Here is a 25,293-nt window from a genome sequence, read left to right on the forward strand (position 1 = left end):
CCTTCTTTGTATTTCATAGGACTGTTGTCAGTCCAATACAAAATGAGTCTTATTTTTAAAAACCTGAAATGTTTTACAGAGCCTAGCATTCTCATATAGGGTCCTTTCCATTCTCCCCACTTTCCCGAGAGGCCAAGAACACTTCACACCATGAACTAGGAGAGGGGGTAGAGCCCTTTCTGATGAAATACATCAACAAAGACAGAGTCTTAGCCTGCTTGCTCTCTGGACAGGATCTCGGACCACAAGGTCTTCAATCCTGGTATAAATGAAGGAAGTGAGGACAGTTCAACTGGCACTCTCATAACAAGAGTTCGGAAACACCTTCCGAAGAGACTATAGCAGTAGATGAGGGAAGGGAGTGCTACAGTGTGGCAGTACAGGGGGAATGATCGGCTACAGCAGTGAAAAGTGTGGTACCGATTGGTGTGCTCTCGGGGTTCTTGTACATGTAGCATAGATGACCTCTACGGTGGCCCTCCCACCTTCCCACCTGCATTAGGTGTTCTTTTTTTTTGTAATTTATGTTTATGTATTTATTTACTGTTTGAACTTATTTATTCTACGTATTTATGTTTTTGGCTGCACTGGGTCTCTCATTGCTGTGCACGGGCTTTCTCTAGTTGGCGGCTAGCGGGGGCTACTCTCGGTTGCGGTGTGCGGGCATCTCATCGCGGTGGCTTCTCTTGTTGCGGAGCATGGGCTGTAGGCACGTGGGCTTCGGTAGTTGAGGCTCACGGGCTCTAGAATGCAGGCTCCGTCGTCGTGGCACATGCGCTTAGTTGCTGCACGGCATGTGGGATCTTCGCAGACCAGGGCTCGAACCCGTGTCCCCTGCATTGGCAGGCGCCACCAGGGAAGCCCTAGGTGTTCTCATATAGAGTCTAAAAACAGAGAGCACTGAGAGAAGGTAGTGGTTATTAAAGGCTCAGGATCTAAATTCTACCTGTCTCTACACCCCTTCCCAGCTGTCGATTTGACCCCATTTTTGAATGCCGACCTCATTGTTCAACTTTTCTCTGCCGTCTGTATACTCACCTTGAAAACTTGTTTCTGTGATGCGTTGAGCAGACACAGGGTGGCAGACTGCAGAGGTGGAAGCTGGTGGTCGGATATTTGTGGGCTGAATCTCCTTCAGTCCCATTCCCATTTCTGGTTGCCCAGAGGCCCTACTTCCTGTGTGTGACGCCGAGCCGTAGGATTGCGGGCAGGAGCCAAGTTCTCCATACAGTAAAGACCCCAGTGTGCCTTGGTTACAGTAATATACCTGGCTTCCTTCCTGGCAGGGAAGTGACAGGCGGCTATGCCCCTGCTTTGTTCGTGGGCCTCCTGATCCAGCAGTTCCCTTGGCTCTGCCCCTGTCGTCAGCTGCCCCTAGGATAACTCTGAGCCCTAGCCACTTCTCTGGTAGATTTCCCTATTCCCCCACTACAGTCACACCTGAATAAGGCAACTCAGACCTTTCAGAGATGTGTCCTGAACCTCTTGTTTTCTGAAATACCTATCTGGTGGTTGTGAGACTTAAGGCCAGCGTCCCCGAGAGACTTTTTCTATTTCTCCTAGTAAACCTAGACTCATCTTCTGTCACCTTCAACTCTACTCCAATTGTGTTCTTTCAACCCAGACCTCTGACCCTGCTTTTTACTTCTGCCATTTCATCCTCGCTCCTGCTTCCTTTCCTAAATCCATACGTCTCTTTTGGCCTTCCTAGCCCTGGGCCAAGTTCCTTCCTCTTTGCTCAGTTTTTACCCCTTTCCTTCATTCTCCCATCCAACTTTCAGTCCTTCCTTTCTCACGCCCCAGTTAGCAGCATCTGAAAATTCGAAAGGTTTGTTACTCGTCTATTAATTGTATTCCATTTACTTACTCAGTTCTATACCTGTCTTACCTGTGTATGGAAGAACAGCTGGTAGCCAAGGTGGCACCAAGAATCCTAGCAGCTCTCACTTGACGTATCCGTAGTAGTCGGCAATTTCCATTTCGTTTTCCCTCTCGGTGAAAAATTGCAGCTTGCCCGAAGAGGTGTATCCGGCAGCATTCTCCCGTTGTTGTTGAGCCCGCCTCTTCATGGCCTCTCGCTCTGGCCTCTGCTCTTGTTCGATGGGCTTTGACATGACTGGCTCAGGCACGTTGGGTTCCCTCCATGGAACTCGTTGCTTGCTGAAGTCTTGGAGTAGAAAGTGGGTTTGGAGCTTGGGTGGGGACTGGCGCTTATTCACAGCAGGGGGAACAGGCTCCCGCTGGAGAGGAGCGCCAGATGAAGTTTTGGAGGGTGCAGGCCTAGGAGCAGCAGACTGAGGGACACGAGGCTGGGTATGGTTGGGCCAAGCCGGTTGGGTTGGGTTGGTCACAGTTGGCTGAGCTGGTTTGGCGGGGCCTGGCAAAGAGGCAGGAGCTGGCTGGGATGAATTGGCTGCAGCAGGTTGAGCTGAGTCAGTAGAACCAGGCTGGGCACGGTAAGCCCCAGCAGGCCGATGTGAGGCCAGAGACTGTGGCCTCCGAGGAGCGGGTCGAGCTTGAGGCTTGTCCCAGGCAGAAAAAGGCAGAGGTATCAACTTGACCTTCCCAGGAGGAGGCCGCTCATACTGGGCTGGAGACGGACACTCTGTTTCAGCACTGCTGTCTGGTTTCTGGGCTTGGACTTGCGTTTTCTCAGGACCCTTCCCCTCACGTGGGGTATGCCGCCATGGCTGGATAGCTGGGGGTGGCTGGGGGTCTTTGGGGTTGCTTGACTTTCCCAAGAGCCGACAGGAAGAGCGCCCAGTTTTCGTCTCATTCTTCTTCCCCAGCGCATGAAGAACCTTCACAGACTCCAGCATGCGCACGCCAAGGGAGGTTCGAGGCTTTTGAAAGCTCTGTTGGAGAAGCTCAGTTTGGTGTTCCTTTCGCTTCGTGTGGGGGATTGCTGGCTTCTCTTCTGCCTTGACTTTGTTCCCTGACTGCTTGTTCTCCTCAGCCTTGTTTCTCCCTCTGGTCCTTTTGGTCTTTTCCTGCCCGTGGCTCTTAGTTTTGCTGATCTTTCTGGATGCAGCTTTCTGAGGTTTGCCTTGAGAGTGCTTGGCCGTGTTCACAGGAGCCCTGTCACTGACTGCAGCGTGGCATGTAACCACTTCTCCCCCTAACGGGCACTCTGGATTCTTTGGCTGGATTTTGGCCTTGGGAGCGCCACTGATAGGCTCAGAGGCTTTCTGTTTGTTCTTCCTGGGTTGATCAGAGGGAACCTTTATGACACTTGGCTTTTCCTGCACCTGATTCACCTTAATGGCTCTGGTGTCTTTAGCTTTGATCACGTTGGGACCTTGGGATTGATCAAGATCTTTCAAAGGATTAAAGAGCTGGGGAAGGTGAATATCCTCCGCCAGTGTAGTAATGTCTGCAAGACCACTGCTAGGTTCAATCCCATTTTCAAGTGTCCCTAGGTCCTGACGACTCCGGCTGTTCTCTCCCAGATCAGCATTTTCAGAACCAGGCTGCTCCTCTTGGCTGAGGGGATCGGTGCAGGCCAGCGGCTGGTGAATATCAGGGATTCCTAAAGGGAGTAGTGGAGGATCTTGGTTCTCTGTTGGGATCTGGTAGGCATCCAGAGGCTTTGAAAGCTTGGTTTTGATATCATCCACGTGCTTACTCTCTATTTGTCCCTGGCTTGGAGCTGGAGGCAGGGCCAGGAGACGCCTGGCACTCTGGACTGGAGCTGTCACTGAAATGTCCCCAAGTTCAGATGGTGGGTTACTCTCAAGTATGTGGCTGTTTCTGCTACTGCAGGACTTGGGGAGTTCTTGACTTTGTGTCACACAAAACGTCTGGCTTGGAGGTTGCAATCCCAGGGAATTTTTCATCACCAGGGGGGAGGTCTCCATCCCTACAAAGGGATCAAGGGAGAAGTCAGTCCCTGGTAAGTGAGATGCTCCCCCTAAACACCAACACAGCAGTCGTGTACCTTTCAAGGGGTTCAGGGGCAAGATGGGCAAGGCATTTCTACTAACTCTTCTTAAGGATCATGGACAGTGCCCTATGCTACGAGGTAAGCGGTGACTGTTGTAATTCTTACTGGTGAGCCTTTCCTGTCGCTGATTCTCGGCTCGCTTTGTATTTCATAGGACTGTTATAAGTCCAATACAAAATGAGTCTTATTTTTAAAAACCTGAAATGTTTTACAAAGCCTAGCATTCTCATATAGGGTCCTTTCCATTCTCCCCACTTTCCCGAGAGGCCAAGAACACGTCACACCATGAACTAGGAGAGGGGGTAGAGCCCTTGCTGATGAAATACATCAACAAAGACAGAGTCTTAGCCTGCTTGCTCTCTGGACAGGATCTCGGACCACAAGGTCTTCAATCCTGGTATAAATGAAGGAAGTGAGGACAGTTCAACTGGCACTCACATAACAAGAGTTCTGAAACACCTTCCGAAGAGACTATAGCAGTAGATGAGGGAAGGGAGTGCTACAGTGTGGCAGTACAGGGGGAACGATCGGCTACAGCAGTGAAAAGTGTGGTACCGATTGGTGTGCTCTCGGCGTTCTTGTACATGTAGCATAGATGACCTCTACAGTGGCCCTCCCACCTTCCCACCTGCATTAGGTGTTCTTTTTTTTGTAATTTATGTTTATGTATTTATTTACTGTTTGAGCTTATTTATTCTACGTATTTATTTTTTTGGCTGCACTGGGTCTCTCATTGCTGTGCACGGGCTTTCTCTAGTTGGCGGCTAGCGGGGGCTACTCTCGGTTGCGGTGTGCGGGCTTCTCATCGCGGTGGCTTCTCTTGTTGCGGAGCATGGGCTGTAGGCACGTGGGCTTCGGTAGTTGAGGCTCACGGGCTCTAGAATGCAGGCTCCGTCGTTGTGGCACATGCGCTTAGTTGCTGCACGGCATGTGGGATCTTCGCAGACCAGGGCTCGAACCCGTGTCCCCCGCATTGCATTGGCAGGCGGATTCTTAACCACGGCGCCACCAGGGAAGCCCTAGGTGTTCTCATAGAGAGTCTAAAAACAGAGGGCACTGAGCGAAGGTAGTGGTTATTAAAGGCTCAGGATCTAAATTCTACCTGCCTGTACACCCCTTCCCAGCTGTCGATTTGACCCCATTTTTGAGTGCCGACCTCATTCTTCAACTTTCTCTGGCGTTTGTTATACTCACCTTGAAAACTTGTTTCTGTGATGCGTTGAGCAGACACAGGGTGGCAGACTGCAGAGGTGGAAGCTGGTGGTCGGATATTTGTGGGCTGAATCTCCTTCAGTCCCATTCCCATTTCTGGTTGCCCAGAGGCCCGACTTCCTGTGTATGACGCCGAGCCGTAGGATTGCGGGCAGGAGCCAAGTTCTCCATACAGTAAAGACCCCAGTGTGCCTTGGTTATAGTAATATACCTGGCTTCCTTCCTGGCAGGGAAGTGGCAGGCGGCTCTGCCCCTGATTTGGAATCTGAGATGGTGTTCCCTGAGCAAGGCTGGCAGAAAGCGATGGATGTAGAGGGACCATGTTCTTGGCGTCTGAAGTTTTATCATACTGGGCTGCCAGAAACATGGAGGAGGCAGCTGTGTGGCGGTCAGTGAGTGCCAGAGTAAAGTCTCCGAGTGAAGAAGAATTCTTTTCAGTGCTTGCTGTGATGTCCCACTCAAGAACACCTGGATAGGAAGCAGCTGAAGTGGAGATCTGGCTGTGGTCAGTAACTCCAGATAACATAGTCGTGCTAGAATGTTGGTAAAGGTAGGCACTACCCATGAGTGTCTGGAAAGGGGTACCAGTAGCCGATGCCGAACTGACGGCAGGGGCAGAGACTCTGGAGAAGTTGCAGACACTTCGTGTTAGGGAAGTTGCATTGCTCACCACAGGAGGAGAATGCTGCAGAGAATTTAGAGTTCCAAGTAGAGATGGATGTTGGAAATTTTCTGTAAGAACAAGAGGGTCATGAAAAACTCAGGGAGGTTGAGAAATTCTCACTACGTTTGAGGAACGGCATCATCTGAAGGTTCTTGCTATCAGGACACCTCTACTATCACTACTTCCTGAGAAACCCAAAATCAGACAGTTAATGATGGCTGTAAGGACTGAGCAGTTTTCCACTCTTCTCTATTAACTGCCTGTGCTCCCATCTTGGGCACAGACGGGCAGAAGAGCCAAGTGGTGTGGTTCAGAGATTGTTCTCTAGGCTGGAAGCAACCTTCTCCCTGCCCTGTCTTTCCCTTCAGCCTGCACTCGTATTGACTTCTATGCTATTTCCTAGACTGGAAGCATTTTAGAACTAGGAGGCCCTTAGAGAACTTCGATGTTCTCAGTCTCATTTCGTGAGTAAGGAAACTGAGGCTCAGAGAGGTCGGGTTGACTTGTTCAAGTTCTCTCATTATGTTAGTATCATTACCAGGTTTCAGAACCTAAGTATCCTGACTTCCTTGCCAGGACTCCACTCTGAGCATGATACTGCCAGAAAGCAGGAGAAATAGAACTTATAATATAGGCATTTTTTTTGTCCATTAGAAAACAGTACGGCTGTTACCATGGTCGTCTTCAGTGTCTCCCTTTGCTTGTGCAGTTCCCACGCTATTACCTAGAGGTGACGTACAGCTCAGTCCAACTGGTGAATTGAAAGAGTCATTTTTGCCCTCTTCAAGCCTGGTTTCTCATCCTACCTCAAAATGATTACCCGAAAGTGGATTTCTTAAGTGCTTTTGGAAAGGGAAAAGTTATCTGATTACTTCAGATTCCTCACCTATAAAGTGGTTATAACACCACCACCAATAATAATAGCAGTAATAATTAATAGATGAATAAGCTGATCTATTGCGTATGATTTATATGGAGGAAGATACAATAAGTTCTAGAAAGACAAAGAAAAATCATGACAAGCATATTACGTTAACGAAAAAGAAATCCATAGATATTAATGAAAACTGGGGTATGTGGCAAGTATCGAAGCCTAATGAATTTACTAACAAATGGCATTCTGTACTATCCATGCAATATTATGAAAGTGAATTTTGCCCACTCTATTTTAGTGAATACTATTAACCAGAAGACACGATGGAGGTGATAGAGGTGAATGAATTCCTAGCCAATGCATACAGACAGAGAAGGTATGTCAGTAAAAAATGCATAACAAGCAACAGAATGCAATAAATGTGCATGTATAGGTAGCCACAACACATATAGACAAGTATTTCAATGAAAACCGGTACGAAGCAGACAGCAAAATAATAAGTGTAAAAGAGTTTCATTATTGTGCTCCTTCATATTTTTACCCAGCAAGTAAGAGGTATTAAGCCTAGGAGAAATATATATTTCAATGAATATAGCTTATATAATAAGCAGAAAGGAAGCTTAAAATGTATCAGGAAGGTTTTTGGATTTATCCTAGAACTTAGATTAGAATCATCTTCAGCATCCAAGAAGATGGCATCCCAAAACCTCAAAAAACCATCATGCCTAGAATCCAATTAAAAAAGATTTTCAAATGTAAGAAAATCCACAGGACTCCACAATATGGTTTTCGATAAACGTGGATGTTTGTTTGTTTTGTTTCTTTGGCCGCGCCGCGTGGCCCTGGCCGTGAAAGCACCGAGTCCTAAGCACTGGACCGCCAGGGAATTCCCTAAGTGGGGGGAATTAGAGATGTGGGGCTTGACTTTTTCTTCTTCTTCTTCTTCTTCTTCGGTAGCTAAGATCTACAAGCGAACGATGGCTGTTGATCAATGTGCTCTCTGTGTTAGGAAGGAAATAACTGTAAAAATGAAAAGCAGCCTTGCCTTAGAACCTACATATCACACCAAGGAAAATAGTCCTTCTGATTCAATTTAGAAGATATCACTTAAAATGTTGAATTGGTGAAATGTCTACCTAGTTTAAAAATTAGAAAGAATAAAACACTGAAAAGCAGCCCCCTAGATAACCACTGTGGTTGCTTGTTTATAGGAGGCATCATTTCTAAAACGTATTTCTAAAATGTTTATATTCAAAACTGTCAAGTGGCCAACTGTATTCAGAGAGGCAATAAAAGAAAGAAAACGGAGTATGACTTTTCTGATAAGCTGCCTTTCCTGGTGATCCCCTGTTCTGGCCTTACTTTCCTTCTTAGTCTGTTAATGTAAGGGTTTGCTACCATCAACTTGGTTTTGCCCTGCTCTGAGCAGGTTTCCCTCTGTGCTGTTTCTGCTTTAATTGAAAATCTTTGGTTCCCATCAGCATTCCATTGCAAACTCCGTTTTTCTTGAGAGCTCCTCTATGCTTTCCCTCTTCATTCTTACATTTTCTCCCATCTCTTGGTGCCTGTTGGCCTGTGCTACTGAAAACCATCCTAAACTTCCTTACGCTCGACTCTGTGCCTCCCTGTAGAGCCCAGTACTCTCCATCCTCTCTCCCTATTCTCTCTTTTCAACTAGTCGAAATCCTAGTGGAGGGAGACCATTAGAGATGAAACATCTTGGTATATATTGCTAGTTTTCTATGTCCCCTGACTTTTCTATGTTTCTGTTGAAACACTCTTGAGAAGTGTCTGATTTCGTTTTCTACATGGGTACCCTTTAAGGCTCAATACTGGAAAAGAAGGGGATCAGAGTGATCAACCCAACGTGGTATCCTAACGTAACAGTTAAGGAAAGCAACAGGCTTTGTGAGACAGCCAGTGATTTGTCCAAAGTCACACAGATAGTAAACGTCAAAGTCAAAACTGAAATTAGGTCTCCAGACGTGTAGTTCAATACTTTCCCTCATTATTCCATGCTATTTTGAATCTCCTACTCAATTTAGGGGCAAAAGAAATCGAACGCAAAACTTTCCAAAGTTTCTTTTCTTACCTGACATGGTCAGAGAAGAGGAAGCATCCACTGCAGGTACCAGGGATGAGGAGACAACACTAGAGGATGTCCGAGTGGCTGCAGCTGAACGGCGCACGTGTCCAGTACAGAGGTCACTGGTTACTGGTCCAAACAGCTCCACGGAAACCCCAAGACTCTACCAAGTGGTAGTAGGTTTGGTAGGAGAGTGATGTCACAAAGCAGGCAGTTGAAAGGTATGAGAGAGCCAATAGGGAGGTCCGATCCCCAACAGGAAGGCGGGCTTGGGTGAAGAGAGTGTAGGAGAGCTAAAACAACACCTGAGTTTCTGAGCTCTGGGGAGGAAATCCTAGAAGACAGATTTACCTCCCCCAGGCTCTTCCATTAGGGAAATCATTGCCACATTTCTTACAGACGTTCATTAATACACTGAACTAAGAGTTACTTATATTCTACAGAGTATTCTATTTTATGTATCATATACTTAGAGCTATATAGATCTTCTTTAATTAATAATCCTTAGGAAGGAAAGAGCCATCTAGTTTGAACTATTACAGTTGTTCTGAAATCATATGTGTCTAATGAGTGAACTGATAGCAGCTTTTAAGGAGCCAAAGTAGGGATTAAGAAGCTCTTTTTGTAACTTGGTTCAAGAGTAGGGTGAAGTTTGTTGAGTGTACCTTGTGGAGAATGTTGTGGTCCAAGGCTCTTCTCTTTTAGTTTCTTCTCCTTGACTCCTACCTTCCTTGGGCTGGGCTAGGCTGGGGGCCAGGTTGGACTTGCGACTTAACATTTCTCTTCCGCTTTCTCTTTTTTTTTTTTCTTCCATTATGGGCATTGCTTCGAGGACAAGCCTTGATCTTGCATTGGACGTTACTTCCTGTCACCTTCCAGCAGCAGGAGTCTTCTTTTCAGTGCTTGATGCTTCACGAAATAGACTCTGCCCGTTGGCAGCAAATACCAGAGAGCTAGGAGACAGAGCTGGTTGCAGACCTTTCCTCTTCCAGCCTTTGGTTGCAATTGTTTGGCCCATAATTTGCTAGCTCTAGTTCCTTGGGCCACACAGGTATCCTGCCATCTCCAGCTCTTGTTATATGTGAGAGACATTCTGAACACTGTCCCTTTTTCTTTGCACAGAAGTATATACAGTGTGGCAGTTACTGTAATCTCCTCCGCCTTGCAAACAGCCACTCTAGAATCTTGGACCTCTAGGACTCTCTGTCTTGCATGCTTGGGGGCAAGGCCAAGCAAAATGAAGAGGAGAATAATTAGAGAAAGAGGAGGACGTTGGGGGAGAATTGGGAGCAGGTAAGGTGAAAGGGCACAGGAGAAAAGAGATGCATGTAGACTTTTTGGTTTCTGTGGGAAACAGGTTGACACACTTGGGCCTCATTTGGTATTAACAGAACAGAGAGTTAAAGATCTAAGTAGCTAGATAGTGTGCAGCAACTGCCATGAAGTCTGTACACTGAAGAGAACAGTCTCACATCTAGTTTTCATTTTGTTTTATGTCATAGTACCTTATTTATAGCATTCACTGGTGTGTTTGTAGAATACAGATGTTTTCAAATGCTCTGGTTTTGTCTACATGGTTATCTCCTTGTCCTGTTTGTAAGGAATCCAACATTGTAAGACATATTGCATGTTTTTCTCTTGACGATTGTTGACCTTGAAGCGTCATGAACTAACTTGAGCTGTTGGATTCTGTGGAGAAACGTTCAAAAGGGTCTGTGAAAAAGGCACTGTGGTGAGTCGCATTATGCACCCGAGCGTAAGGAGCAAGATATCTGCCACCAGCCCAGCTTGGCCTGGATTGCCTCTGTTTTAGTTCCCCTGGTTAGTGCTTTTCTCCCTAACCACTCTTGTGACTGTGATAATGTGAGTAAGGGCGGAGTTGCTAATGATCTATGTGTGAGGTAAGCTGGTTTGAGGGAGGAAATCTATGGACCTAGTCATTTTCCTTGGTGGTAAGCTTTCAGGGGTGCAGAGATGGATCTTCCTGGGGCCTTTTCTGGTCCCAGGAAGATATCGCATAGATGGGACCTCCCAAGACACACATTGAATCTTTAGGCCTGTTTTTCCTATTATGAGGTACGAACGAGTTTCTTCACTGATGGGGATGATGCTTATCTGAGAAGAAATTGTGAAAGGTGGTGTAGTGTAGAGGTGTGGCTTAAGCTTTTAAGTTTTCCTCCAGGTTTTTCCCCTAAGCTTCCTACTTCGGACGGCCTACTTACATGATACTAGTAGGTGATGTCCGGCTAACAACTTCCTAAATATACCTGCAAGCCAGATCAGTGTCTCTTTTCTCTGTATTCCCATGGAAATCAAGAGTCCCGCCGAATTTTCCATCGAAACAGTTGATTTGTGTTGTCTCTAGGAATTCTAAAGGGCGTACCGTTGCTTCCTAACCGGTGTCATTTGGGAGATCCGCCTCTGTACGTTCAAATGATTAATTTTGAGACTTTGCTCATGTGTGCAGTAAACCCTTGAATTCCCTAAGACCTTCCTTTCCTCCATCTCCTACCCCATTAAGCCCGCTTCAGTTCATCTCCTGAATTTCTTTGGAATCTGTCAGCCAGCTCTTCCTCAACTTCCTAATACTGAACTTGCCTGTCTGTTGCGATTAGGTCCTAACTGGTGTCCATATATCTTGTTTCCTTCCAATCCACTCTTCACACAAGAAACCTTCAAAGCAAGTTGGAACGTTGCTCATAAACATCGCTCACAAGCATTGTTTTGAGAATAGAAAACACACTGTTGGCCTTTAAGACTCTGCGTGGTCTAGAATCCTCTCTGCTTCTCTAGCCCCATCTTGTGCCACTTTTGCCCTCACTTTCTATGCTTCAGATACACTGAATTAACCTTAGTTCTCACTCATCTGACAGAAGTCAGTTCAGATACTATTTTTCACTGTGATTCCTAGCATTAAGGAATTTGATTATCAGGTTTTGTATGAGGACTATTTCATCAGGGGTACAGAAGTTCTGGCCATCTCTGGTTTTGGATATCCCTTATTTGTTGAGACCTTTGCGTTGTTTGGTTGCCTTTTGTCTGTTTTCCAGATGGGAAAACAGGAACAAGGGAAGTATAGGTTATTACTAGGTGGGGTTGAACAAGTGGAGCAGCAAACTGCAAAGCAGAAAGAAGAGGGACGTACTATAGAGGGATATGACTTCCATTCTCAAGGCGCCTGCATCCTGTGCAGGGAGACAGCCTAACATAAAATGTGCCTAACAACAAATATATTGACTTCTTACTAAAAATCTCCAGTTCATAGAACCGAGGGGTTTGTACCTTCTCCTTTAAAAGTGATAGTCCTGGGACTTCCCCGGTGGTCCCGTGGTGAAGACTCTGCGCTTCCAATGCAGCAGGCGTGGGTTCAATCCCTGGTTGGGGAGCTAAGATCCCACATGCTGCGCAGCCAAAGAAATTTTTGTCGAACGTTATACTCCTGTATTGTTGGCTTTAGTGGTTTAGATTTTGTTGTACTGTTAAGAAGATTTCAGTTTATTTACCGGGAACAAACAACACATAATGTAAAAATAGTTTCCCAGAAACGATTTCCATCATTCTCTTCTTCCCTTTCTCCCGCAGACTGGTGTTTCACCTTGACAAGTTCTCTGTCATTCCATAGGAAAGCTGTCTGGCTTGGAGGTTGCAATCCCAGGGAATTTTTCATCAGCGGGGAAGTCTCCATCACTACAGAGGAATCAAGGGAGAAGTCAGTCCCTGGTAAGTGAGATGCTCCCCCTAAACACCAACACAGCAGTCGTGTACCTTTCAAGGGGTTCAGGGGCAAGATGGGCAAGGCATTTCTACTAACTCTTCTTAAGGATCACGGACAGTGCCCTATGCTACGAGGTAAGCGGTGACTGCTGTAGTTCTTACTGGTGATCCTTTCCTGTCACTGATTCTCGGCCTTCTTTGTATTTCATAGGACTGTTGTCAGTCCAATACAAAATGAGTCTTATTTTTAAAAACCTGAAATGTTTTACAGAGCCTAGCATTCTCATATAGGGTCCTTTCCATTCTCCCCACTTTCCCGAGAGGCCAAGAACACTTCACACCATGAACTAGGAGAGGGGGTAGAGCCCTTTCTGATGAAATACATCAACAAAGACAGAGCCTTAGCCTGCTTGCTCTCTGGACAGGATCTCGGACCACAAGGTCTTCAATCCTGGTATAAATGAAGGAAGTGAGGACAGTTCAACTGGCACTCTGATAACAAGAGTTCGGAAACACCTTCCAAAGAGACTATAGCAGTAGATGAGGGAAGGGAGTGCTACAGTGTGGCAGTACAGGGGGAATGATCGGCTACAGCAGTGAAAAGTGTGGTACCGATTGGTGTGCTCTCGGGGTTCTTGTACATGTAGCATAGATGACCTCTACAGTGGCCCTCCCACCTTCCCACCTGCATTAGGTGTTCTTTTTTTTTGTAATTTATGTTTATGTATTTATTTACTGTTTGAACTTATTTATTCTACGTATTTATTTTTTTGGCTGCACTGGGTCTCTCATTGCTGTGCACGGGCTTTCTCTAGTTGGCGGCTAGCGGGGGCTACTCTCGGTTGCGGTGTGCGGGCATCTCATCGCGGTGGCTTCTCTTGTTGCGGAGCATGGGCTGTAGGCACGTGGGCTTCGGTAGTTGAGGCTCACGGGCTCTAGAATGCAGGCTCCGTCGTTGTGGCACATGCGCTTAGTTGCTGCACGGCATGTGGGATCTTCACAGACCAGGGCTCGAACCCGTGTCCCCTGCATTGGCAGGCGCCACCAGGGAAGCCCTAGGTGTTCTCATATAGAGTCTAAAAACAGAGAGCACTGAGAGAAGGTAGTGGTTATTAAAGGCTCAGGATCTAAATTCTACCTGTCTCTACACCCCTTCCCAGCTGTCGATTTGACCCCATTTTTGAATGCTGACCTCATTGTTCAACTTTTCTCTGCCGTCTGTATACTCACCTTGAAAACTTGTTTCTGTGATGCGTTGAGCAGACACAGGGTGGCAGATTGCAGAGGTGGAAGCTGGTGGTCGGATATTTGTGGGCTGAATCTCCTTCAGTCCCATTCCCATTTCTGGTTGCCCAGAGGCCCTACTTCCTGTGTGTGACGCCGAGCCGTAGGATTGCGGGCAGGAGCCAAGTTCTCCATACAGTAAAGACCCCAGTGTGCCTTGGTTATAGTAATATACCTGGCTTCCTTCCTGGCAGGGAAGTGACAGGCGGCTATGCCCCTGCTTTGTTCGTGGGCCTCCTGATCCAGCAGTTCCCTTGGCTCTGCCCCTGTCGTCAGCTGCCCCTAGGATAACTCTGAGCCCTAGCCACTTCTCTGGTAGATTTCCCTATTCCCCCACTACAGTCACACCTGAATAAGGCAACTCAGACCTTTCAGAGATGTGTCCTGAACCTCTTGTTTTCTGAAATACCTATCTGGTGGTTGTGAGACTTAAGGCCAGCGTCCCCGAGAGACTTTTTCTATTTCTCCTAGTAAACCTAGACTCATCTTCTGTCACCTTCAACTCTACTCCAATTGTGTTCTTTCAACCCAGACCTCTGACCCTGCTTTTTACTTCTGCCATTTCATCCTCGCTCCTGCTTCCTTTCCTAAATCCATACGTCTCTTTTGGCCTTCCTAGCCCTGGGCCAAGTTCCTTCCTCTTTGCTCAGTTTTTACCCCTTTCCTTCATTCTCCCATCCAACTTTCAGTCCTTCCTTTCTCACGCCCCAGTTAGCAGCATCTGAAAATTCGAAAGGTTTGTTACTCGTCTATTAATTGTATTCCATTTACTTATTCAGTTCTATACCTGTCTTACCTGTGTATGGAAGAACAGCTGGTAGCCAAGGTGGCACCAAGAATCCTAGCAGCTCTCACTTGACGTATCCGTAGTAGTCGGCAATTTCCATTTCGTTTTCCCTCTCGGTGAAAAATTGCAGCTTGCCCGAAGAGGTGTATCTGGCAGCATTCTCCCGTTGTTGTTGAGCCCGCCTCTTCATGGCCTCTCGCTCTGGCCTCTGCTCTTGTTCGATGGGCTTTGACATGACTGGCTCAGGCACGTTGGGTTCCCTCCATGGAACTCGTTGCTTGCTGAAGTCTTGGAGTAGAAATTGGGTTTGGAGCTTGGGTGGGGACTGGCGCTTATTCACAGCAGGGGGAACAGGCTCCCCCGCTGGAGAGGAGCGCCAGATGAAGTTTTGGAGGGTGCAGGCCTAGGAGCAGCAGACTGAGGGACACGAGGCTGGGTATGGTTGGTCCAAGCCGGTTGGGTTGGGTTGGTCACAGTTGGCTGAGCTGGTTTGGCGGGGCCTGGCAAAGAGGCAGGAGCTGGCTGGGATGAATTGGCTGCAGCAGGTTGAGCTGAGTCAGTAGAACCAGGCTGGGCACGGTAAGCCCCAGCAGGCCGATGTGAGGCCAGAGACTGTGGCCTCCGAGGAGCGGGTCGAGCTTGAGGCTTGTCCCAGGCAGAAAAAGGCAGAGGTATCAACTTGACCTTCCCAGGAGGAGGCCGCTCATACTGGGCTGGAGACGGACACTCTGTTTCAGCACTGCTGTCTGGTTTCTGGGCTTGGACTTGCGTTTTCTCAGGACCCTTCCCCTCACGTGGGGTATGCCGCCATGGCTGGATAGCTGGGGGTGGCTGGGGGTCTTTGGGGTTGCTTGACTTTCCCAAGAGCCGACAGGAAGAGAGCCCAGTTTTCGTCTCATTCTTCTTCCCCAGCGCATGAAGAACCTTCACAGACTCCAGCATGCGCACGCCAAGGGAGGTTCGAGGCTTTTGAAAGCTCTGTTGGAGAAGCTCAGTTTGGTGTTCCTTTCGCTTCGTGTGGGGGATTGCTGGCTTCTCTTCTGCCTTGACTTTGTTCCCTGACTGCTTGTTCTCCTCAGCCTTGTTTCTCCCTCTGGTCCTTTTGGTCTTTTCCTGCCCGTGGCTCTTAGTTTTGCTGATCTTTCTGGATGCAGCTTTCTGAGGTTTGCCTTGAGAGTGCTTGGCCGTGTTCACAGGAGCCCTGTCACTGACTGCAGCGTGGCATGTAACCACTTCTCCCCCTAACGGGCACTCTGGATTCTTTGGCTGGATTTTGGCCTTGGGAGCGCCACTGATAGGCTCAGAGGCTTTCTGTTTGTTCTTCCTGGGTTGATCAGAGGGAACCTTTATGACACTTGGCTTTTCCTGCACCTGATTCACCTTAATGGCTCTGGTGTCTTTAGCTTTGATCACGTTGGGACCTTGGGATTGATCAAGATCTTTCAAAGGATTAAAGAGCTGGGGAAGGTGAATATCCTCCGCCAGTGTAGTAATGTCTGCAAGACCACTGCTAGGTTCAATCCCATTTTCAAGTGTCCCTAGGTCCTGACGACTCCGGCTGTTCTCTCCCAGATCAGCATTTTCAGAACCAGGCTGCTCCTCTTGGCTGAGGGGATCGGTGCAGGCCAGCGGCTGGTGAATATCAGGGATTCCTAAAGGGAGTAGTGGAGGATCTTGGTTCTCTGTTGGGATCTGGTAGGCATCCAGAGGCTTTGAAAGCTTGGTTTTGATATCATCCACGTGCTTACTCTCTATTTGTCCCTGGCTTGGAGCTGGAGGCAGGGCCAGGAGACGCCTGGCACTCTGGACTGGAGCTGTCACTGAAATGTCCCCAAGTTCAGATGGTGGGTTACTCTCAAGTATGTGGCTGTTTCTGCTACTGCAGGACTTGGGGAGTTCTTGACTTTGTGTCACACAAAACGTCTGGCTTGGAGGTTGCAATCCCAGGGAATTTTTCATCACCAGGGGGGAGGTCTCCATCCCTACAAAGGGATCAAGGGAGAAGTCAGTCCCTGGTAAGTGAGATGCTCCCCCTAAACACCAACACAGCAGTCGTGTACCTTTCAAGGGGTTCAGGGGCAAGATGGGCAAGGCATTTCTACTAACTCTTCTTAAGGATCATGGACAGTGCCCTATGCTACGAGGTAAGCGGTGACTGTTGTAATTCTTACTGGTGAGCCTTTCCTGTCGCTGATTCTCGGCTCGCTTTGTATTTCATAGGACTGTTATAAGTCCAATACAAAATGAGTCTTATTTTTAAAAACCTGAAATGTTTTACAAAGCCTAGCATTCTCATATAGGGTCCTTTCCATTCTCCCCACTTTCCCGAGAGGCCAAGAACACGTCACACCATGAACTAGGAGAGGGGGTAGAGCCCTTGCTGATGAAATACATCAACAAAGACAGAGTCTTAGCCTGCTTGCTCTCTGGACAGGATCTCGGACCACAAGGTCTTCAATCCTGGTATAAATGAAGGAAGTGAGGACAGTTCAACTGGCACTCACATAACAAGAGTTCTGAAACACCTTCCGAAGAGACTATAGCAGTAGATGAGGGAAGGGAGTGCTACAGTGTGGCAGTACAGGGGGAACGATCGGCTACAGCAGTGAAAAGTGTGGTACCGATTGGTGTGCTCTCGGCGTTCTTGTACATGTAGCATAGATGACCTCTACAGTGGCCCTCCCACCTTCCCACCTGCATTAGGTGTTCTTTTTTTTGTAATTTATGTTTATGTATTTATTTACTGTTTGAACTTATTTATTCTACGTATTTATTTTTTTGGCTGCACTGGGTCTCTCATTGCTGTGCACGGGCTTTCTCTAGTTGGCGGCTAGCGGGGGCTACTCTCGGTTGCGGTGTGCGGGCTTCTCATCGCGGTGGCTTCTCTTGTTGCGGAGCATGGGCTGTAGGCACGCGGGCTTCGGTAGTTGAGGCTCACGGGCTCTAGAATGCAGGCTCCGTCGTTGTGGCACATGCGCTTAGTTGCTGCACGGCATGTGGGATCTTCGCAGACCAGGGCTCGAACCCGTGTCCCCCGCATTGCATTGGCAGGCGGATTCTTAACCACGGCGCCACCAGGGAAGCCCTAGGTGTTCTCATAGAGAGTCTAAAAACAGAGGGCACTGAGCGAAGGTAGTGGTTATTAAAGGCTCAGGATCTAAATTCTACCTGCCTCTACACCCCTTCCCAGCTGTCGATTTGACCCCATTTTTGAATGCCGACCTCATTCTTCAACTTTCTCTGGCGTTTGTTATACTCACCTTGAAAACTTGTTTCTGTGATGCGTTGAGCAGACACAGGGTGGCAGACTGCAGAGGTGGAAGCTGGTGGTCGGATATTTGTGGGCTGAATCTCCTTCAGTCCCATTCCCATTTCTGGTTGCCCAGAGGCCCGACTTCCTGTGTATGACGCCGAGCCGTAGGATTGCGGGCAGGAGCCAAGTTCTCCATACAGTAAAGACCCCAGTGTGCCTTGGTTATAGTAATATACCTGGCTTCCGTCCTGGCAGGGAAGTGACAGGCGGCTCTGCCCCTGATTTGGAATCTGAGATGGTGTTCCCTGAGCAAGGCTGGCAGAAAGCGATGGATGTAGAGGGACCATGTTCTTGGCGTCTGAAGTTTTATCATACTGGGCTGCCAGAAACATGGAGGAGGCAGCTGTGTGGCGGTCAGTGAGTGCCAGAGTAAAGTCTCCGAGTGAAGAAGAATTCTTTTCAGTGCTTGCTGTGATGTCCCACTCAAGAACACCTGGATAGGAAGCAGCTGAAGTGGAGATCTGGCTGTGGTCAGTAACTCCAGATAACATAGTCGTGCTAGAATGTTGGTAAAGGTAGGCACTACCCATGAGTGTCTGGAAAGGGGTACCGGTAGCCGATGCCGAACTGACGGCAGGGGCAGAGACTCTGGAGAAGTTGCAGACACTTCGTGTTAGGGAAGTTGCATTGCTCACCACAGGAGGAGAATGCTGCAGAGAATTTAGAGTTCCAAGTAGAGATGGATGTTGGAAATTTTCTGTAAGAACAAGAGGGTCATGAAAAACTCAGGGAGGTTGAGAAATTCTCACTACGTTTGAGGAACGGCATCATCTGAAGGTTCTTGCTATCAGGACACCTCTACTATCACTACTTCCTGAGAAACCCAAAATCAGACAGTTAATGATGGCTGTAAGGACTGAGCAGTTTTCCACTCTTCTCTATTAACTGCCTGTGCTCCCATCTTGGGCACAGACGGGCAGAAGAGCCAAGTGGTGTGGTTCAGAGATTGTTCTCTAGGCTGGAAGCAACCTTCTCCCTGCCCTGTCTTTCCCTTCAGCCTGCACTCGTATTGACTTCTATGCTATTTCCTAGACTGGAAGCATTTTAGAACTAGGAGGCCCTTAGAGAACTTCGATGTTCTCAGTCTCATTTCGTGAGTAAGGAAACTGAGGCTCAGAGAGGTCGGGTTGACTTGTTCAAGTTCTCTCATTATGTTAGTATCATTACCAGGTTTCAGAACCTAAGTATCCTGACTTCCTTGCCAGGACTCCACTCTGAGCATGATACTGCCAGAAAGCAGGAGAAATAGAACTTATAATATAGGCATTTTTTTTGTCCATTAGAAAACAGTACGGCTGTTACCATTGTCGTCTTCAGTGTCTCCCTTTGCTTGTGCAGTTCCCACGCTATTACCTAGAGGTGACGTACAGCTCAGTCCAACTGGTGAATTGAAAGAGTCATTTTTGCCCTCTTCAAGCCTGGTTTCTCATCCTACCTCAAAATGATTACCCGAAAGTGGATTTCTTAAGTGCTTTTGGAAAGGGAAGAGTTATCTGATTACTTCAGATTCCTCACCTGTAAAGTGGTTATAACACCACCACCAATAATAATAGCAGTAATAATTAATAGATGAATAAGCTGATCTATTGCGTATGATTTATATGGAGGAAGATACAATAAGTTCTAGAAAGACAAAGAAAAATCATGACAAGCATATTACGTTAACGAAAAAGAAATCCATAGATATTAATGAAAACTGGGGTATGTGGCAAGTATCGAAGCCTAATGAATTTACTAACAAATGGCATTCTGTACTATCCATGCAATATTATGAAAGTGAATTTTGCCCACTCTATTTTAGTGAATACTATTAACCAGAAGACACGATGGAGGTGATAGAGGTGAATGAATTCCTAGCCAATGCATACAGACAGAGAAGGTATGTCAGTAAAAAATGCATAACAAGCAACAGAATGCAATAAATGTGCATGTATAGGTAGCCACAACACATATAGACAAGTATTTCAATGAAAACCGGTACGAAGCAGACAGCAAAATAATAAGTGTAAAAGAGTTTCATTATTGTGCTCCTTCATATTTTTACCCAGCAAGTAAGAGGTATTAAGCCTAGGAGAAATATATATTTCAATGAATATAGCTTATATAATAAGCAGAAAGGAAGCTTAAAATGTATCAGGAAGGTTTTTGGATTTATCCTAGAACTTAGATTAGAATCATCTTCAGCATCCAGGAAGATGGCATCCCAAAACCTCAAAAAACCATCATGCCTAGAATCCAATTAAAAAAGATTTTCAAATGTAAGAAAATCCACAGGACTCCACAATATGGTTTTCGATAAATGTGGATGTTTGTTTGTTTTGTTTCTTTGGCCGCGCCGCGTGGCCCTGGCCGTGAAAGCACCGAGTCCTAAGCACTGGACCGCCAGGGAATTCCCTAAGTGGGGGGAATTAGAGATGTGGGGCTTGACTTTTTCTTCTTCTTCTTCTTCTTCTTCGGTAGCTAAGCTCTACAAGCGAACGATGGCTGTTGATCAATGTGCTCTCTGTGTTAGGAAGGAAATAACTGTAAAAATGAAAAGCAGCCTTGCCTTAGAACCTACATATCACACCAAGGAAAATAGTCCTTCTGATTCAATTTAGAAGATATCACTTAAAATGTTGAATTGGTGAAATGTCTACCTAGTTTAAAAATTAGAAAGAATAAAACACTGAAAAGCAGCCCCCTAGATAACCACTGTGGTTGCTTGTTTATAGGAGGCATCATTTCTAAAACGTATTTCTAAAATGTTTATATTCAAAACTGTCAAGTGGCCAACTGTATTCAGAGAGGCAATAAAAGAAAGAAAACGGAGTATGACTTTTCTGATAAGCTGCCTTTCCTGGTGATCCCCTGTTCTGGCCTTACTTTCCTTCTTAGTCTGTTAATGTAAGGGTTTGCTACCATCAACTTGGTTTTGCCCTGCTCTGAGCAGGTTTCCCTCTGTGCTGTTTCTGCTTTAATTGAAAATCTTTGGTTCCCATCAGCATTCCATTGCAAACTCCGTTTTTCTTGAGAGCTCCTCTATGCTTTCCCTCTTCATTCTTACATTTTCTCCCATCTCTTGGTGCCTGTTGGCCTGTGCTAATGAAAACCATCCTAAACTTCCTTACGCTCGACTCTGTGCCTCCCTGTAGAGCCCAGTACTCTCCATCCTCTCTCCCTATTCTCTCTTTTCAACTAGTCGAAATCCTAGTGGAGGGAGACCATTAGAGATGAAACATCTTGGTATATATTGCTAGTTTTCTATGTCCCCTGACTTTTCTATGTTTCTGTTGAAACACTCTTGAGAAGTGTCTGATTTCGTTTTCTACATGGGTACCCTTTAAGGCTCAATACTGGAAAAGAAGGGGATCAGAGTGATCAACCCAACGTGGTATCCTAACGTAACAGTTAAGGAAAGCAACAGGCTTTGTGAGACAGCCAGTGATTTGTCCAAAGTCACACAGATAGTAAACGTCAAAGTCAAAACTGAAATTAGGTCTCCAGACGTGTAGTTCAATACTTTCCCTCATTATTCCATGCTATTTTGAATCTCCTACTCAATTTAGGGGCAAAAGAAATCGAACGCAAAACTTTCCAACGTTTCTTTTCTTACCTGACATGGTCAGAGAAGAGGAAGCATCCACTGCAGGTACCAGGGATGAGGAGACAACACTAGAGGATGTCCGAGTGGCTGCAGCTGAACGGCGCACGTGTCCAGTACAGAGGTCACTGGTTACTGGTCCAAACAGCTCCACGGAAACCCCAAGACTCTACCAAGTGGTAGTAGGTTTGGTAGGAGAGTGATGTCACAAAGCAGGCAGTTGAAAGGTATGAGAGAGCCAATAGGGAGGTCCGATCCCCAACAGGAAGGCGGGCTTGGGTGAAGAGAGTGTAGGAGAGCTAAAACAACACCTGAGTTTCTGAGCTCTGGGGAGGAAATCCTAGAAGACAGATTTACCTCCCCCAGGCTCTTCCATTAGGGAAATCATTGCCACATTTCTTACAGACGTTCATTAATACACTGAACTAAGAGTTACTTATATTCTACAGAGTATTCTATTTTATGTATCATATACTTAGAGCTATATAGATCTTCTTTAATTAATAATCCTTAGGAAGGAAAGAGCCATCTAGTTTGAACTATTACAGTTGTTCTGAAATCATATGTGTCTAATGAGTGAACTGATAGCAGCTTTTAAGGAGCCAAAGTAGGGATTAAGAAGCTCTTTTTGTAACTTGGTTCAAGAGTAGGGTGAAGTTTGTTGAGTGTACCTTGTGGAGAATGTTGTGGTCCAAGGCTCTTCTCTTTTAGTTTCTTCTCCTTGACTCCTACCTTCCTTGGGCTGGGCTAGGCTGGGGGCCAGGTTGGACTTGCGACTTAACATTTCTCTTCCGCTTTCTCTTTTTTTTTTTTCTTCCATTATGGGCATTGCTTCGAGGACAAGCCTTGATCTTGCATTGGACGTTACTTCCTGTCACCTTCCAGCAGCAGGAGTCTTCTTTTCAGTGCTTGATGCTTCACGAAATAGACTCTGCCCGTTGGCAGCAAATACCAGAGAGCTAGGAGACAGAGCTGGTTGCAGACCTTTCCTCTTCCAGCCTTTGGTTGCAATTGTTTGGCCCATAATTTGCTAGCTCTAGTTCCTTGGGCCACACAGGTATCCTGCCATCTCCAGCTCTTGTTATATGTGAGAGACATTCTGAACACTGTCCCTTTTTCTTTGCACAGAAGTATATACAGTGTGGCAGTTACTGTAATCTCCTCCGCCTTGCAAACAGCCACTCTAGAATCTTGGACCTCTAGGACTCTCTGTCTTGCATGCTTGGGGGCAAGGCCAAGCAAAATGAAGAGGAGAATAATTAGAGAAAGAGGAGGACGTTGGTGGAGAATTGGGAGCAGGTAAGGTGAAAGGGCACAGGAGAAAAGAGATGCATGTAGACTTTTTGGTTTCTGTGGGAAACAGGTTGACACACTTGGGCCTCATTTGGTATTAACAGAACAGAGAGTTAAAGATCTAAGTAGCTAGATAGTGTGCAGCAACTGCCATGAAGTCTGTACACTGAAGAGAACAGTCTCACATCTAGTTTTCATTTTGTTTTATGTCATAGTACCTTATTTATAGCATTCACTGGTGTGTTTGTAGAATACAGATGTTTTCAAATGCTCTGGTTTTGTCTACATGGTTATCTCCTTGTCCTGTTTGTAAGGAATCCAACATTGTAAGACATATTGCATGTTTTTCTCTTGACGATTGTTGACCTTGAAGCGTCATGAACTAACTTGAGCTGTTGGATTCTGTGGAGAAACGTTCAAAAGGGTCTGTGAAAAAGGCACTGTGGTGAGTCGCATTATGCACCCGAGCGTAAGGAGCAAGATATCTGCCACCAGCCCAGCTTGGCCTGGATTGCCTCTGTTTTAGTTCCCCTGGTTAGTGCTTTTCTCCCTAACCACTCTTGTGACTGTGATAATGTGAGTAAGGGCGGAGTTGCTAATGATCTATGTGTGAGGTAAGCTGGTTTGAGGGAGGAAATCTATGGACCTAGTCATTTTCCTTGGTGGTAAGCTTTCAGGGGTGCAGAGATGGATCTTCCTGGGGCCTTTTCTGGTCCCAGGAAGATATCGCATAGATGGGACCTCCCAAGACACACATTGAATCTTTAGGCCTGTTTTTCCTATTATGAGGTACGAACGAGTTTCTTCACTGATGGGGATGATGCTTATCTGAGAAGAAATTGTGAAAGGTGGTGTAGTGTAGAGGTGTGGCTTAAGCTTTTAAGTTTTCCTCCAGGTTTTTCCCCTAAGCTTCCTACTTCGGACGGCCTACTTACATGATACTAGTAGGTGATGTCCGGCTAACAACTTCCTAAATATACCTGCAAGCCAGATCAGTGTCTCTTTTCTCTGTATTCCCATGGAAATCAAGAGTCCCGCCGAATTTTCCATCGAAACAGTTGATTTGTGTTGTCTCTAGGAATTCTAAAGGGCGTACCGTTGCTTCCTAACCGGTGTCATTTGGGAGATCCGCCTCTGTACGTTCAAATGATTAATTTTGAGACTTTGCTCATGTGTGCAGTAAACCCTTGAATTCCCTAAGACCTTCCTTTCCTCCATCTCCTACCCCATTAAGCCCGCTTCAGTTCATCTCCTGAATTTCTTTGGAATCTGTCAGCCAGCTCTTCCTCAACTTCCTAATACTGAACTTGCCTGTCTGTTGCGATTAGGTCCTAACTGGTGTCCATATATCTTGTTTCCTTCCAATCCACTCTTCACACAAGAAACCTTCAAAGCAAGTTGGAACGTTGCTCATAAACATCGCTCACAAGCATTGTTTTGAGAATAGAAAACACACTGTTGGCCTTTAAGACTCTGCGTGGTCTAGAATCCTCTCTGCTTCTCTAGCCCCATCTTGTGCCACTTTTGCCCTCACTTTCTATGCTTCAGATACACTGAATTAACCTTAGTTCTCACTCATCTGACAGAAGTCAGTTCAGATACTATTTTTCACTGTGATTCCTAGCATTAAGGAATTTGATTATCAGGTTTTGTATGAGGACTATTTCATCAGGGGTACAGAAGTTCTGGCCATCTCTGGTTTTGGATATCCCTTATTTGTTGAGACCTTTGCGTTGTTTGGTTGCCTTTTGTCTGTTTTCCAGATGGGAAAACAGGAACAAGGGAAGTATAGGTTATTACTAGGTGGGGTTGAACAAGTGGAGCAGCAAACTGCAAAGCAGAAAGAAGAGGGACGTACTATAGAGGGATATGACTTCCATTCTCAAGGCGCCTGCATCCTGTGCAGGGAGACAGCCTAACATAAAATGTGCCTAACAACAAATATATTGACTTCTTACTAAAAATCTCCAGTTCATAGAACCGAGGGGTTTGTACCTTCTCCTTTAAAAGTGATAGTCCTGGGACTTCCCCGGTGGTCCCGTGGTGAAGACTCTGCGCTTCCAATGCAGCAGGCGTGGGTTCAATCCCTGGTTGGGGAGCTAAGATCCCACATGCTGCGCAGCCAAAGAAATTTTTGTCGAACGTTATACTCCTGTATTGTTGGCTTTAGTGGTTTAGATTTTGTTGTACTGTTAAGAAGATTTCAGTTTATTTACCGGGAACAAACAACACATAATGTAAAAATAGTTTCCCAGAAACGATTTCCATCATTCTCTTCCTCCCTTTCTCCCGCAGACTGGTGTTTCACCTTGACAAGTTCTCTGTCATTCCATAGGAAAGCTGTCTGGCTTGGAGGTTGCAATCCCAGGGAATTTTTCATCAGCGGGGAAGTCTCCATCACTACAGAGGAATCAAGGAGAAGTCAGTCCCTGGTAAGTGAGATGCTCCCCCTAAACACCAACACAGCAGTCGTGTACCTTTCAAGGGGTTCAGGGGCAAGATGGGCAAGGCATTTCTACTAACTCTTCTTAAGGATCACG

General features: G+C 46.4%; 1 long non-coding RNA gene across 2 annotated transcripts; it reads left to right on the plus strand.

Moving 5' to 3' along the window:
* The first annotated feature begins 3,862 nt into the window (after nucleotides 1-3,862).
* LOC309622328 lies at nucleotides 3,863-25,179 on the plus strand. Of its 2 annotated transcripts, none has more exons than XR_014240717.1 (3): nucleotides 3,863-3,892; nucleotides 12,402-12,499; nucleotides 25,049-25,179. It is a non-coding gene; the product is annotated as an uncharacterized lncRNA (long non-coding RNA). The 2 variants fall into 2 exon arrangements; XR_014240718.1 differs by having other exon boundaries at nucleotides 3,867-3,892; nucleotides 12,362-12,499.
* The last annotated feature ends 114 nt before the right edge of the window (nucleotides 25,180-25,293 follow it).

The sequence above is a fragment of the Balaenoptera borealis genome, assembly GCF_965194805.1.
Source record: "Balaenoptera borealis genome assembly, contig: HAP1_SCAFFOLD_2145, whole genome shotgun sequence".
NCBI classification, from domain to species: domain Eukaryota; kingdom Metazoa; phylum Chordata; class Mammalia; order Artiodactyla; family Balaenopteridae; genus Balaenoptera; species Balaenoptera borealis.